The sequence below is a fragment of the Lepisma saccharinum genome, chromosome 18 (genome assembly GCF_977018435.1).
Source record: "Lepisma saccharinum chromosome 18, izLepSacc3.1, whole genome shotgun sequence".
NCBI lineage: Eukaryota > Metazoa > Arthropoda > Insecta > Zygentoma > Lepismatidae > Lepisma > Lepisma saccharinum.
Genome location: NC_139246.1, coordinates 28,890,360 through 28,907,336, shown reverse-complemented (window position 1 = coordinate 28,907,336; position 16,977 = coordinate 28,890,360).

Sequence of the window (16,977 nt, the reverse complement as noted above, 5' to 3'; positions counted from 1 at the left end):
TCACATGCTACACTTTCAATTTCAGTATCACGTAGGTCTGGTACAGTGTTGTAGTAATCCAATCTGTTCTGTTTTTCTAATTTAAAGGGGTTCAGAGTTCGATACTCGCGGAGGCACATACTTGTTCTTATTCTACTTTAAGCTGTAGGTCAAGTCGCTATTAGCATTTCTGTGCATAAGTGGACTTAAAAAGAAAACCAAACAATATGTTTTTGAAGTGACGCCTGGTGGTAAAATGTGAAGCTCTTTTGGTGTTTCACTATTTGGAAACCTGCCACGGTATGGGAACCAATGAAAATGAACTACTCGAAACGGTTTCGAATTCAGGACACGATCGTAGACTCGCACATAAAAATAAGAAACTTGGATTCCTTGGAAATAATATACCTGCCTCACTTGAAAATAAGAAACCTGCCTCACTTGAAAATAAGAAACCTGCCTCATTTGAAAGTAAGAAACCTGTCTTACTTAAAAATATGAACCATGCCTTCTTTGAAATTAAAAACCTGCCTTACTTGAAAATAAGAAACGTGCCTTAGTAGAAAATAAGAAGCGTGCCTTAGTTGAAAATAAGAAACCTGCCTTACTTGAAAAATAAGAAACCTGTCTTACCGACGCGTAAACCTCCAGCGATAGAGTGAAGAATCCTGACCCGCTGAGGGTCATAGGAACTTGCGTTGCTTGCAGAATCACTTGGATGCACTTCATGGATTCGTTCGGGACTTCGAACCAGGGACTCTCGTATAGTGTGGAATTCAGCAACATGCTCTGTGGAAACAGGGAGTATATCTATTAATCTTATTAAGGTGAAGTATGTAATGACACATCAATCATGCATTTCATGAAGAATGTGGAAAGAGTACATAGCAGATGTAGGCTTGGTACAAAGAAACGAAAATATCCATCAAAAAGCATAGTTGGTGAGGCAAAACAAAATTTAACAGATATTTACTTATGTCTTTCAAAATAGTTCTCCGTGTATGTAAAATTAAATAAATTTATTTTGCCCAACCCAGCAACCTTCCACGTACGCTTAAATCAACTAAGCTTTAGGTAGTTTTGTACAACATTATTGTGCAGAAGCATTAGTGCACTGAAGGAGAAGGGTATTGGGGCCAAAGCTCTATATTTGAACTTTAATCCCGTGATAATGTTTAGCCGTGTAATTTCCCTTTCGAAATTCCAAGGTTTGTCTACGTATGCAAATTAAACACTGAAAGAATATTTCACGGAATAAGAAACATATTACACAGTAGACCAAAATTAGTAACGTGATTTATTTATTTATTTCTTTATCACAATCTTCTATTAGACAGGAAATAATGAATTCTAACTACAGTGTTGCTTGCTGGAAGGTGGGTTTACCAAAGAATTTTAGTCACTCCGAAAACTATGGATTGGACAGTAATGTAGGTCATTTTTTACATTTTTTTTCACTCCCTCTCGCCCCCCATGCCGATAGGTGATGAACTCGGAGTTGAAGGGCATTCGTAGTGTTGCTATTCATCTTAGCGACCCCAAAAATGTTTGATTCCACACTAATATCGGTCATTTTCAATTGCTTTTACATGTTACCCCCTTCCCACCCCCAACCCCACACGGTTTTGAACAGCATTCGTAGTGTCACTATTCATCTTAGCGACCCCGAAAACTATAGATTCCACACTAATATCGGTCGTATGCGACGTCGTAACTCTCGGCGCAACTGGTGCTGTCGGGTTGGTCTGCAACGTATTTCCCGATCCCAACTTCCCTTTCTAGCATGTAGGCCTCCCGCCGTAAGACTAGACAGAAGCTAAAGCACACATTTAGACATGTTTTTTGCACTTAATGATTACAATTGATACCATTTAATTAACGAGTCAGTTCCAATGAAGTGACAATCTAAATGTTAAATTTCCTCTTTACTTTATTTTTACATCTTTGCATTGAGAGAAGTAGACTGCCGTAATTGCGGTCTGAAACAGCCAATTTCCACAACAACCTTAGAATCGAGAAAATAAATACCAAGGTATTTTTAAATTAATGCTTTAAAAAAAGATAAGTGGAAACAAGATAGGCTTTAATTATCCAATTTCTAAAAATATATTTATGGTGCATATAATTTGAATTTATAATCATTACATATTATTCTGGACGACAAATATTCGAATGTAAATAAGAAAAACGACTGAGTCTTACTTTTGTAAATTGAAAATAAAAGAGTTTTACAAATAAAAAGTAGAATTTTGTAAATTTAAAAAAGTTTTACAATTAAAAAGTAGAATTTTGTAAATTGAAAAAAAGAGTTTACTATTAAAAAGTAGAATTTTGTAAATTGAAAAAAAAGTTTTACATTTAAAAAGTAGAATTTTTTAAATTGAAAAAGAGAGTTTTACAATTAAAAGTAGAATTTTGTAAAACGAAAAAAAAGAGTTTTACAATTAAAAAGTAGAATTTTGTAAATTGAAAAAAAAAGAGTTTTACAATTAAAAAGTAGAATTTTGTAAATTAAAAAAAAAAAAGAGTTTTACAATTAAAAAGTAGAATTTTCTGGTGACTTCTACCAACGTAAAGACGAAAATTACTGCTCAAGAGTTCATGTCAGAAGGGGTTTATGGTCTTAAATGAAGTGACGTTCTGGTAAAGTTGTCACCTTTTAATGAAAGGCGGAGCCGGAACCTGTGGCCGAGTGGTTAGCACATTGCGCTGCGACGCCAATGGACCCGGGATCGAATCCCGCTCGGGCTTGGTTGTTTGTGAATGTCCTTTAATTTCGTCATTTCATCACCCATCCCCATCTTCGCAAATTAGCCAAGGGGCACAAAACGCATAGTAAAATAAACTAAATCAATCAATCAATTTAAACAAAGGGTTTCGGGTTCGATACACTATTAACACATATAGGGATTACGATTCCACTTTTAAGCTGTAGGTGCAGCAATATAGCAGCGATCGGATACTTTTATACCCTTCATAACATCTCGTTTTCGATTTTATCAATTCACAGGTTCGTTAAACAGTATTTTAGTTGATATTCAAAAACAATTCTTGATCTTCTTACATTAGTTCTACGTATTCACATATAAATGTGCACATATGTCGTTCTACCATTAAACTTTTGTTTCTAATCTAACCACCTATTAAAAATAAACTTCATATGAGGTTCTTAAGCTCTGCAAAACATACCTCATGCTTTATATCGCTTCCACATTTACAGTACACGTTCCTTTGCAGAAGGAGTACAGATGAATACGTAATAATCAATACGCCCATTGCAATGTTTCCTTGAATCTGAAAATACAAAAAAAGTTATGGTGATATTGAAAATTGTCTTGAATTCTTGCCAGTAATCGTAAGTTTAGTACACTACAGAAACTACGATCTATCATTTGCTAAACTTCACATTAGATCATGAATTATAAACCTGATTTGCCACTAAAGTTTATGAAGTGTATCTTTGGGGGTCAATCCATTCGACACTTGACTAAAGTAGCAAGCCACTACCTTAACCACCGAGTGTCATTCTTCTCTTATTTCGTAAGGGTTATCGAATATCGAAGCGGAGGGTATGTGCTAACTACAGAAGTCTCTCTCTCTCTCTCTCTCTTTTTCTCACTCACTCTCTCCCCCTCTCAGTGTGTGTGTGTGCACGGAGTGTGTGACCAAAGAAAAATAATAATTGAATAACGATTCCTCGCAATACTATTAAGTTTGCACGTTCTTCTCTTCGGGGTGCTGTGCTTGTCCGCCCATTCTTTGTCAATATATCAACATCCATAGAGTGTATAGTAGCCGCACCCAGATTCACGGTATCCTCGGGAGTAGCTCTATTACGTGTAAAATTCTCGATCCAATCAGAGCACTTTTTAAACTTCCTCGCTTTGGCGTGAAAAGTACAGCTTCCTCTTAATGGAGGGTGGGAAAATGTGTGTGTGTGTGTGTGTGTGTGTGTGTGTGTGTGTGTGTGTGTGTGTAACCAAGTAACCAAATTCACCAGCAAAGATCCAGCTCAGTTAAAATCTATACAAAGTAATAAAATGTGCCCTACCTTGCTGGCTAAATATGCTTGGAAACACAGATTTATAGCACTCAGAAGAAATATCATGAGTGGCATTGGGGATATTGCATCGTTGATATCGTTAAGAATTCTGAAAATAATTTCGAAACATAGTTACAACATAGCATTCTCACATACTTTATCTAGCTTACGTAAATGATAGCCATTTGCTTGTAAGCCTTTCTTGTAAAAACACTAAAAACCTTGTTATTCCGTACCCCGATAAGCGAAACTTTGCTTAATCCGGACAGGCAAAAAAAAAGAGCAGATTGCAAGTATAACTCCATTAAGCCTTGTTTCCATGATTATGAAAAACTAAATATGCTGACCAAGGCAGTAATTTATTTTATTAAAAAACATAAACTAACGTAACGTTTCAACCTTCTAGCAAGGTCTTCTTCAGACTCTGTATCAAGTACAAAAGTAACCAGATACAACAAGAAGGGTAATATATATACACAAACATTACTCCCTCCAGACTATTTAGAAAGTTGTTTGGAACTTTCTAGCAGATGACTTTCACTTTCCAACTTTACTTTCACCTAAAAGGCTAAACACTTCCATATAGAATGTGGTTGGACTTTTTAATCTCACGCTCTTTTCCCTTCATTTTTCTTCCTTCTCCTCTCCTCTTTTTCTCTTGTCCTTTCCACTCTTTCCAACATCTTCTCCCATTCCTTGTTTAACTTCAGTCCCCCATTCCAGTTCATTGTGTCTTCTTCGCCTTTCTTCTCTATTTCCTTGGCTTCCTTCCATTTTCTCACTAGCATTCTCTTCTCCCTTCCTATCTGCTTAGCCTCATCCCACTCTATGTCATGTCCTGTTTCTCTCGTGTGTTTAAATATTGCATTTCTCTCTCTCTTAAGTCGTACATCATCCCTATGTTGTTTCAACCTGTCTTTCAGCCTTTTTTTCGTTTCTCCTATGTACACACTCTGACATTCTTTACATTTTACTTCGTAGATAATGCCTTCTTCTTCCTCTTCTCTGTTTTCCTTTTTCTTGTTAGCATTCCTCGCTATTCCTAAGATGCTTCTTCCTCCCTTCCTGTAAGTTTTAATTCCTGCTTTCCTAAGCACTTTGCATATCTTTTCTGTGGTCTTCCCCATACTCCTTATTCCAAATATGGAAGTGTTTAGCCTTTTAGGTGAAAGTAAAGTTGGAAAGTGAAAGTCATCTGCTAGAAAGTTCCAAACAACTTTCTAAATAGTCTGGAGGGAGTAATGTTTGTGTATATATATTACCCTTCTTGTTGTATCTGGTTACTTTTGTACTTGATACAGAGTCTGAAGAAGACCTTGCTAGAAGGTTGAAACGTTACGTTAGTTTATGTTTTTTAATAAAATAAATTACTGCCTTGGTCAGCATATTTAGTTTTTCAGATTGCAAGGTTTTAAATGTGGCTAGAAGTCAACAAGAGAACTTCCCAAAAAAAAGGCAGTCAACCACTGATGAAATTCTGCTTCCCGCAGACTTTTTACTGTACTGTATAGTGTATTTAGGTCTATGCCTTTTAAATACACCTTAACAAACGTGTTTTGTTGCTATAAACGGAGTTTTAATGCACTTTCTACTGTTCGTTTAGGTTATTTCAGTAAATCCGTTTCGTTATACCGGTCAACTTATCCCCACATAAATCCGGATTAACGAGGTTTTACTATACACCATAAGTCTTGCACAGCTACCACATAATAACCAATAACAACTTACATCACAATAGTACATATATCCATAGACATGATTCTTTATACGTTATGAAAATACTATTTATAGACAATTTCTTAAGTTTTATGTTGACTTTATAGAAGTTTTCAGAGTTCTAATTCTTGCCCACATTTTAGCAAGTGGTTTGATATAAACACGGCAATATTTAAAAAAAAATCTTGTAAAGTAACTTGAAACGTCACCGAAAATTCATAACCGGGTGACATTAAAGTGTCAAATGGATACCATGTTGGTAAATGCATGTTCCAGGTAAAAGAGCTGTTCATAGTTCGCTCGTCTCCAAGCATATTCAGTGGTTCCATATATGGTCTCATCATCCACAGGCAGAATTTCAATATCGAAACGATGGAATAAAGTGCTGTTGGCGTACCTAACCTACTAAGATACTCCTTTCTCTTCTGATCGTGGAATCGGAGAAGAAATCTACATTTCTCTATTCTATAACACGACGTCAATATGTTTCTGATCTTTATCTTCTTCACAAAGAATAAGACAGCCCAAAATATGTTAATGAGTATATATAAAGTTGTTAAACAATTGAACATGGTTTCGCGAAAACGATCCAACTTCGTGCACAGATCAGCAATGGCCGATAATAATAATAGCAAGGAGAAACAGTTGGCAAAGAGATAGTAGAACCACCTGAAAGCCTTTAGGAGTGTTCTGATTGGTTGTTTTCTCGAAACGTCATTCGTCGGACTCCACGTTCCACTCCCAATAAGCATAAGAATTATTGGATTAAGAGTCTTTTGTATTCCTTTATTCGTTCTGTCCATCCTGGTCTTATCAGTTTTGTACGTTTGTCGTTATTTATGTTTTGCCGCCTTAAATATATCTATAATCCTACTTTTTTTGCAGCTATTACAAGTTTTGGATTACAATTATTCCTGTTCTTACTTCATACTATTTCAATACGACATCAATATATCACCTCTTCACATGATTTCCCTATTTTAAAATGTGTTTTACTTTCATTTCTCTCTTGGATATCCATTTCCATAAATTATATAATTCTTCTTTGTTTCTATATTATAATCACTCATTATTTACGCTTGAACCATGTATCAAGGAGCTATTCAAATTACTTACTTGATTTCAACAAGCGAATGTTCCAGTTTCACACAAGTGTTCCTCCACGAAACTGTTAATTTTTGTTGTTATCTTTCAGCATTTTTGATTGTGTTATTTTAAGTCACATTTGGTATCACAATCTCCATTTAAACTGTTTTTGACATAAACATCATGTATATATGTATATGTACCCCGAAGATTTTATAACAGAAATTTCCGTTCTTTTCTTGATATCAGTTACTTTATTTTTCATATCAAACCAGAGTAATATTTGTCACGGATAGAAGTAATGTATTTTAATACAGTACCATCTCACATTTCTATTTTTTACACGAGATTGTATTGTTCAATTGTTGTCTTTCATTATGTAATTCTCAATAATATTCATTTCAAAACGTGTGTTATTTTCCTCCGTCACCCATATGGATATATCGTGTTGATATGGCAACATTTGCACTATCTTTGCCGTTAATAATTCACCAGTTTCAACTTGTACATATTGTTGCCCATATTTGCACACGAGACAATACATGTAACTTCAATTAGTTGTGGATATGTGTGTCTGAAATATTCTTTCGTTTATGGTTTGGTTTATATTCATATTTCTTTATGGTTACTTATTGAAAATAAAACTTGTGATGAACTTCTGTGTATTTTCGTAACGTGTAACGCACTGTTTTATAAAGAAATTGCATATGTTGTAATCTGGTTCACATAAAGACACACGCAACCAGATTATCACAACACACAGGTATAGTTCCTATCAATCATGTGATTTTTCCCAGTAGCAGTCACAATCACTATTGTCAGGTCCTGTGATTCTTGAGAAAACTTCCACAACTGTGTTACTAATGTATACAGAAGTAGCGATCTATAAGGACAATTTAAAAGCATCCTTAATTTATTAATCTTTTGAAGTGACCTTGGAAATTAAAATACCCTGACTTGTCAAAATATTGACATATCTGTGTGATTTGCTTGGAACCTCCTTCCTGTGTACACACAAAGTTAATTGTATTTGCGAAATAAATTTGACGTCTTGTTGGCACATTTTGAAATACTTAGTCTTCGTGCTATTGTAGATTATGTTCTAAATTATGTTATTGGTCAATTCAATGTATTAATCAAGGGCGTGTCTTGGGTCTTATTGATAATTTTGTTAATATACGTCGATTCTCCCTTTTCTGTTTAGTTTCGGAATAAAGTGTTGGAAAGAAGAAAAAGTTGACGGTCACTTACAAACATCGCACATGTCAAAGCCAAGAATTGAACCTGGGAATTTTGGTGACAAGAATGACCCTTGGTTGCGTTCACCGCTCAACCACCATGCCGGCTAAATTTTTCCTCTTTCTTTTAATATTTTTTATGGACTGTATTAATGAATAAGGGATAGCATTACACGTACTTAATAGTTGATAAGATTTGCCATTAGTATGCTAAATGACGTAGTAATATTCGAAAACAGGGAAGATGAAATACAGAGACAGCTTGATAGTTGGAATGAGAAAATCAGAAGATCAGAAATGAAATTAAGGGCAGAAAATAGCGAGGTGCTAATAACAAGAAAAAACGGAGCCAATAATGAACCAAGAATAAAGATGGACACGGAAGGGTTGGGGTAGTGGAGAGCTTCAAATATCTAGGAAGCATAATTGAGAGAAGTGGAAGAATAGATGATGAGGTAAATAGAAGAGGACAAATTAGTGGTGGACTATATAAAAGCGTTCGAAGATTAATATGGAACAGGAATGTACCTATGAAATGCAAGAAGGTAATATATAACACATACTATGTGCCAAAAATTACGTATGGATCAGAGTTATAACTCCATTAAGCCTTGTTTCCATGATTATGAAAAACTAAATATGCTGACCAAGGCAGTAATTTATTTTATTAAAAAACATAAACTAACGTAACGTTTCAACCTTCTAGCAAGGTCTTCTTCAGACTCTGTATCAAGTACAAAAGTAACCAGATACAGCAAGAAGGTGTAACGTGTAGCAGTGTTCACGTTACAAGGATGTATATAAACTTAATATTTTCCTTTGTTTGGTATTTATAATTTTTGGGTGTTAATGGTTAATTACCAAGAAAAGTGGAACCCACCTCGTATATAGAGTATACATCCAGATGTTAAATATAAGTTCAAAGAGTTTGTTTCTTTCTGCCAGCAAGCTGAGCTGGAGTTTCTATATCGGTGACAACAATGCGAGACAACAATCGCTATTGTGTAGAAGCCAGGCAGACTCAACTTTATGTAAACGTTGAAACCGGGAAAAAGACGAAAGATTAGGCTGTCTTTCCCACGTTATATCTGTCGTGTCCCTTGGCGGACAATAATTTAACTAATATCATATTAATCCCTGATTCTTTTACTTCAAGACGGTGTAATCAGAATTTAGTTACGTTAAGGTAAACGAAAGTTATGCCCGCGCAAGACAAAACCTGTATTTAAAAGAAAATTTTGCTAAACATTTTAACGTTGTAAACTTTCTTTCTTTTCTTTGTTGTCTTTTCGCGTGGCCGTTGCAGGGAGAGAGGGGAGTTGGAAGAAGCCTTACTCCCTAGTCAAATTAAATGCTGAGTGTAACAATTAAAATTATATTGCATGTTTAATATCCACAAAAGGATAAAAATAATAATTTCTGTATATAGCTAATTATGTTCCTCTTTGATATTTTATTAATATGTATTTTATTGTAATGTAAAATTGAGGTAAAGATAAAAGTTGGTAAATCCTTCACGGCACCGAGAAATCCTATATAAGCAACAAAGCTCGGTGGCCCGTGGCCTTTGTATTCGAACTCCAGATAAATACGGAACTTGTATTACCGTCTTTTCTTTTCACACCCGTATTTCTGCGTTTACTTCCACGTCGCTACTAGGAATTAGTTTATTCTGGACTATCGTTAGGACAATTACTTAGCTCTTCTGGTCAGAAGGCTTATGTTCTCTCGGTTCTATGCTCCTGGTCAGGAGATATAATTGAGAGGATTGTGATTGTCGTAGGATATACCAGAATTCGGGATCGGTCGATATACTGTTAGTAGTCAACGTTTGTGTCCCTGGTCAGGGAACACCTTTTCTTATTCTGTGGTCACAGATTAATTTTCAGTTCTCTGGTCAGAGGCTGAAAAGAGAAAAGGAAGTTGGATACTTAACTGAATATCGACAGAACCTAGTGGGAAAAAGGATTGTTGATTGCTTATAGAATCTTGGTCAAGATCTATAAGTACATTGAGAACCTTTGACCTAGAATTACGAGGGACCTTACATCGAGGATTGAAGAAGCCGGAATAACCCGAACCTTGAGCCGAGGAGACTCAAGCCCCGAAGCGATACTGAGTGTGAAGCCGAGGCTCAATAGACCCATCGAACCAAGTACGATCCAGGGCGGCTCGTTACAAGTGGCGCTGCAACGTTTGGGGCTCGAAGTATATATCCGGTGGTTCTTCTGAAATTACGAAACATCGAGATGGCAACAAGAAAGTCTAAACGCAATTCATTGCCGACGATTGTAGAGGAAGACGGAAATTTGCACTTTGATTGTTGCTCCGATCAAGATGAAGATAAGGGGGCATTTCGGTGCATTTCCTGCAGCCAGTGGAAGCATTTCGTTTGTGAATTTGAGGCTGAATCCGTGGAAGGGCAAAATTTAGATGCCGTCCGGTGTAAAGGTTGCCAGGGCAATGACGATGAGAATAAGGAACCTGCTATTGAACTTCCTCCGTGGTTGACAGTTTGGTCCGAAATGGAAGAAAAGAAAAGAAAGAAAGAAAAAGCCGCAGAAGAAAGAAAGCGACGTGAAGAGAAAGTAGAAGAAGAAAGGAAACGTCAAATAGAAAAGGCTGCAGAGGTGAAAGCCCGGAAGGCGGAATAGAAAGCTAAAAAAATCGCTGAAGAGAACAGGTGGCAACAGTTCTGGAGTATATTAAGAGAAGAGAAAGCAGAAGAAGAAAGAAAGCGGCAAGAAGAGAAAGCATAAGAAGAAAGAAAGCGACAAGAAGAGAAAGTCGAAGAAGAAAGAAAGCGGCAAGAAGAGAAAGCAGAAGAAGAAAGAAAGCGACAAGAAGAGAAAGCAGCAGAAGAAAGAAAGCGACAAGAGGAGAAAGCCGAAGAAGAAAGAAAACGACAAGAAGAGAAAGTCGAAGAAGAAAGAAAGCGACAAGAAGAGAAAACCGAAGAAGAAAGAAAGCGACAAGAAGAGAAAGCAGAAGAAGAAAGAAAGCGACAAGAGGAGAAAGCCGAAGAAGAAAGAAAGCGACAAGAAGAGAAAGCAGAAGAAGAAAGAAAGCGACGAGAAGAGAAAGTCGAAGAAGAAAGAAAGCGACAAGAAGAGACAGCCGAAGAAGAAAGAAAGCGACAAGAGGAGAAAGCCGAAGAAGAAAGAAAGCGACAAGAAGAGAAAGCAGAAGAAGAAAGAAAGCGACAAGAAGAGAAAGCAGAAGAAGAAAGAAAACGACAAGCTGATAGATCTGAAAATGAAGAACGGTGGAAACAGCTGCATGAAACTCTAAGCAAGGAACAGTCCCAAAATAATGAGAAGTGGGAGGTACTCCACACAACGCTTACAGTTGAGCGAGAGCGTGAAATAGAAGAAATTACTCGTTCCATGGACACTCTGGGAGTGAGTGTAACCGAAATTAAGGAACAGATGACTGCTTATCTAGGGAAAAATGAGGAAGTAAGTTCTAAGGTTGCTGAGTGCTTTGAGAGGTTAGAGAATTTTGGTGAAGAACTACGTCAAGGAGAGAGTAAGGTTTCCTCTTTCTGTGAAGAGATAAATACTAGTATTTCCAGCTTCCGTGAAGAAGTAACCCACAATATAACCAGCGTTCGTGAAGAAGTGGATAACATTGCAAAGAATAACACTTGTGTGGCCACCGAGTTACGTCAGCTGAAATTAAACGTGGAACAAAACATAAGCTCCCTGAGAGACAGGCTTCAAGGACTTCACGTAGATTCATCTCAACAGGAAACCGCTGTTAAGTCACCTTATCGCTTTAATAACCATCAGTCAGCTGGAGAGACGTCAGATTACGTCGGGTGTGAGGGTGCACGCGGACCTCCGAGTAAGAGAAAGATCTCAAGGAAGAATAATGTTAGGCCCACAGTGGAAGATCCAAATGTTCATGCTTTGGAAGAAATAATTAATCACAGTAAAATGGTGACCTCCATATGTAACACTGATGCTGGTAGGTTTAGAAAAACGTCGAAAAGAGAAAAAAATCGGAAGAGAACTTCTTGTGATTCCTCCTCCGAGGACGAAAGACCACCGGGAAGGATTCGTCATAAGAGGCGAAGACGCGGAAGGTACTCAACTCCATCTTCTTCAGAATCGGAATTTGATAAAAGGATCGAAGGACGATATGGAAAATTACCTCGGATATCTGACTTAAATCAACTCCCTAAGTTCAGTGGTAACATTGAAGCTCAGAGTGCACAGAAGTATTTGAAGGAACTAAATGTTAACTTTGAGCTTATGCAAGTTCCACAGAAATATCGTCTCCAGTTACTATCCAGATTGTTTACCGGACAAGCCGAGCATTGGTTCCAGGCCCATTACGAAGAGTTTAGGGACTACAATGGGTTTTGTAAAAAGTTTACTGCTACGTTTGCTTCAGAGGAAGCAAAACAAAGACAACTGGACGTCTTGAGAAATAGAAAGTACTATAAAGGCCAGGGTCAAACCATGGAAGAGTATGCGTGGGGAATCTATGCTGGTTTTAAGAATCTTTCTCCAGTACTCATAGAAAGTGAAGTCGTGAATATGATAATCAGACAGATGTCTTATAAAGTCAGACAGCTTTGCCTCGTTAACCCACCGAAGACAATGGAAGAGTTAGCAGCGTTTCTGAAAAGATATGAAGTGAATGAAGAGTCCGAAAGCTGGAGAGCAGATTGGTTCAAGAGAAATGAAGCTGGGAACAGTAATAATGGAAGGTTTAGAAACCAGCAACCACTGCAGAGAAATACAGCAGTAAGACAAGTCGTCCGAGAAAACCACGGCCCTGCGGGGAGAAACTTTAACAACGACGTCCGTAACCACGAGGAACCAATGACAGGTAATAATGGTTACCGTCAAACTAGGGAATTTAGAGGAAGGACGTGGTATAGGAGTCGGCCTAATATACCAGAGCCCAGATCTGATCCCGAGACGAGAGCATCAGAAGGAGGTTACGTCGAGAGAAGAAGAAACTCTGCGTCTCCTCCTCGAAGAAGAGTCTACAATTCTCCTAACCGGCAATTCGTGACTTCAGGATCTCAGACATATGAATCCGAGTTACCGAGGACCTTTGAACAACAACAAGCGCTTGAGCAGACTCGTCAGTACTATTGGAGTGCTCCAGTAGTTCCCACTAACCAAGGTTCAAATAGGAATCTTGCTTAAGTTCCGTTCCGATTAGAAAAGGAAGCCAGAGTAAACATCGCTGTGTTGGATAAGTGGAGTGCCAGTGAAGATAAAATTATGGAAAAAGTTGAAGAAAGTCAATTCTTGTCCAAGAGTGAACAGGATAGTTTGTTCCATTTGCTTATGAAATATCACCACGTATTTTCACAAAGACCTGCCTGTGGTAAAGATGTTTATTGTGAGATATGGATGAAGGATTTTGAACCAGTGTTTAGGAATCCATATGCGATCTCAGTGGCCTAGCTAGAAGCTTTAGAAAAGGAGCCTGTAGATCGAGTTAACTACAAGAACCTAAAGAAGTTCACCTGTTCCCAGGAACGACGAAGAGAAATACTCGGAGAAAGCCAGATTTCTTGTGACTAGTGTGGAACGTCAAGAGTTGTCAGTGAATTGTTTATGAACATTAAGTGAAGTTTTGAAAATTTTCACAATTTTTCTATGAAAGAGAAAATTGTTCAAATTTTCTCGTAGGAAGCGGGGCAATTGTAACGTGTAGCAGTGTTCACGTTACAAGGATGTATATAAACTTAATATTTTCCTTTGTTTGGTATTTATAATTTTTGGGTGTTAATGGTTAATTACCAAGAAAAGTGGAACCCACCTCGTATATAGAGTATACATCCAGATGTTAAATATAAGTTCAAAGAGTTTGTTTCTTTCTGCCAGCAAGCTGAGCTGGAGTTTCTTTATCGGTGACAACAATGCGAGAAAACAATCGCTATTGTGTAGAAGCCAGGCAGACTCAACTTTATGTAAACGTTGAAACCGGGAAAAAGACGAAAGATTAGGCTGTCTTTCCAACGCTATATCTGTCGTGTCCCTTGGCGGACAATAATTTAACTAATATCATATTAATCCCTGATTCTTTTACTTCAAGACGGTGTAATCAGAATTTAGTTACGTTAAGGTAAACGAAAGTTATGCCCGCGCAAGACAAAACCTGTATTTAAAAGAAAATTTTGCTAAACATTTTAACGTTGTAAACTTTCTTTCTTTTCTTTGTTGTCTTTTCGCGTGGCCGTTGCAGGGAGAGAGGGGAGTTGGAAGAAGCCTTACTCCCTAGTCAAATTAAATGCTGAGTGTAACAATTAAAATTATATTGCATGTTTAATATCCACAAAAGGATAAAAATAATAATTTCTGTATATAGCTAATTATGTTCCTCTTTGATATTTTATTAATATGTATTTTATTGTAATGTAAAATTGAGGTAAAGATAAAAGTTGGTAAATCCTTCACGGCACCGAGAAATCCTATATAAGCAACAAAGCTCGGTGGCCCGTGGCCTTTGTATTCGAACTCCAGATAAATACGGAACTTGTATTACCGTCTTTTCTTTTCACACCCGTATTTCTGCGTTTACTTCCACGTCGCTACTAGGAATTAGTTTATTCTGGACTATCGTTAGGACAATTACTTAGCTCTTCTGGTCAGAAGGCTTATGTTCTCTCGGTTCTATGCTCCTGGTCAGGAGATATAATTGAGAGGATTGTGATTGTCGTAGGATATACCAGAATTCGGGATCGGTCGATATACTGTTAGTAGTCAACGTTTGTGTCCCTGGTCAGGGAACACCTTTTCTTATTCTGTGGTCACAGATTAATTTTCAGTTCTCTGGTCAGAGGCTGAAAAGAGAAAAGGAAGTTGGATACTTAACTGAATATCGACAGAACCTAGTGGGAAAAAGGATTGTTGATTGCTTATAGAATCTTGGTCAAGATCTATAAGTACATTGAGAACCTTTGACCTAGAATTACGAGGGACCTTACATCGAGGATTGAAGAAGCCGGAATAACCCGAACCTTGAGCCGAGGAGACTCAAGCCCCGAAGCGATACTGAGTGTGAAGCCGAGGCTCAATAGACCCATCGAACCAAGTACGATCCAGGGCGGCTCGTTACAAAGGGTAATATATATACACAAACATTACTCCCTCCAGACTATTTAGAAAGTTGTTTGGAACTTTCTAGCAGATGACTTTCACTTTCCAACTTTACTTTCACCTAAAAGGCTAAACACTTCCATATAGAATGTGGTTGGACTTTTTAATCTCACGCTCTTTTCCCTTCATTTTTCTTCCTTCTCCTCTCCTCTTTTTCTCTTGTCCTTTCCACTCTTTCCAACATCTTGTTCCATTCTTTGTTTAACTTCAGTCCCCCATTCCAGTTCATTGTGTCTTCTTCGCCTTTCTTCTCTATTTCCTTGGCTTCCTTCCATTTTCTCACTAGCATTCTCTTCTCCCTTCCTATCTGCTTAGCCTCATCCCACTCTATGTCATGTCCTGTTTCTCTCGTGTGTTTAAATATTGCATTTCTCTCTCTCTTAAGTCGTACATCATCCCTATGTTGTTTCAACCTGTCTTTCAGCCTTTTTTTCGTTTCTCCTATGTACACACTCTGACATTCTTTACATTTTACTTCGTAGATAATCCCTTCTTCTTCCTCTTCTCTGTTTTCCTTTTTCTTGTTAGCATTCCTCGCTATTCCTAAGATGCTTCTTCCTCCCTTCCTGCAAGTTTTAATTCCTGCTTTCCTAAGCACTTTGCATATCTTTTCTGTGGTCTTCCCCATACTCCTTATTCCAAACCTTCTCTCCTCTTTTTCTTTCTCTTCCAATTCTCCCCTGCCCGTTTTCTTACTTCTTCTGTTTATGTCCAGTCTATCCTGCTTCTCATAGCCATTCTTTTCCAGCTGTTTCCATAGGCTATTTATTTTGCCTTCTTTTTCACATTCTTTCATGCATATTTTCTTGATTCTGTCCTCCATATTCTTTATAAAATTTATTTTTGTCACCTCACTTACATCACTTCTTTTGTGGCAGAATACCCCTGCTGCACACTTCTTCTGATGCCAAGCGGTTTCAATTTCTTGTCCTCTTTTCCTTTTCATCAATATATCTAGATAGCTTAACTTAATAGAAGAAGAAGACAAGTTAAGCTATCTAGATATATTGATGAAAAGGAAAAGAGGACAAGAAATTGAAACCGCTTGGCATCAGAAGAAGTGTGCAGCAGGGGTATTCTGCCACAAAAGAAGTGATGTAAGTGAGGTGACAAAAATAAATTTTATAAAGAATATGGAGGACAGAATCAAGAAAATATGCATGAAAGAATGTGAAAAAGAAGGCAAAATAAATAGCCTATGGAAACAGCTGGAAAAGAATGGCTATGAGAAGCAGGATAGACTGGACATAAACAGAAGAAGTAAGAAAAGGGCAGGGGAGAATTGGAAGAGAAAGAAAAAGAGGAGAGAAGGTTTGGAATAAGGAGTATGGGGAAGACCACAGAAAAGATATGCAAAGTGCTTAGGAAAGCAGGAATTAAAACTTACAGGAAGGGAGGAAGAAGCATCTTAGGAATAGCGAGGAATGCTAACAAGAAAAAGGAAAACAGAGAAGAGGAAGAAGAAGGGATTATCTACGAAGTAAAATGTAAAGAATGTCAGAGTGTGTACATAGGAGAAACGAAAAAAAGGCTGAAAGACAGGTTGAAACAACATAGGGATGATGTACGACTTAAGAGAGAGAGAAATGCAATATTTAAACACACGAGAGAAACAGGACATGACATAGAGTGGGATGAGGCTAAGCAGATATGAAGGGAGAAGAGAATGCTAGTGAGAAAATGGAAGGAAGCCAAGGAAATAGAGAAGAAAGGCGAAGAAGACACAATGAACTGGAATGGGGGACTGAAGTTAAACAAAGAATGGAACAAGATGTTGGAAAGAGTGGAA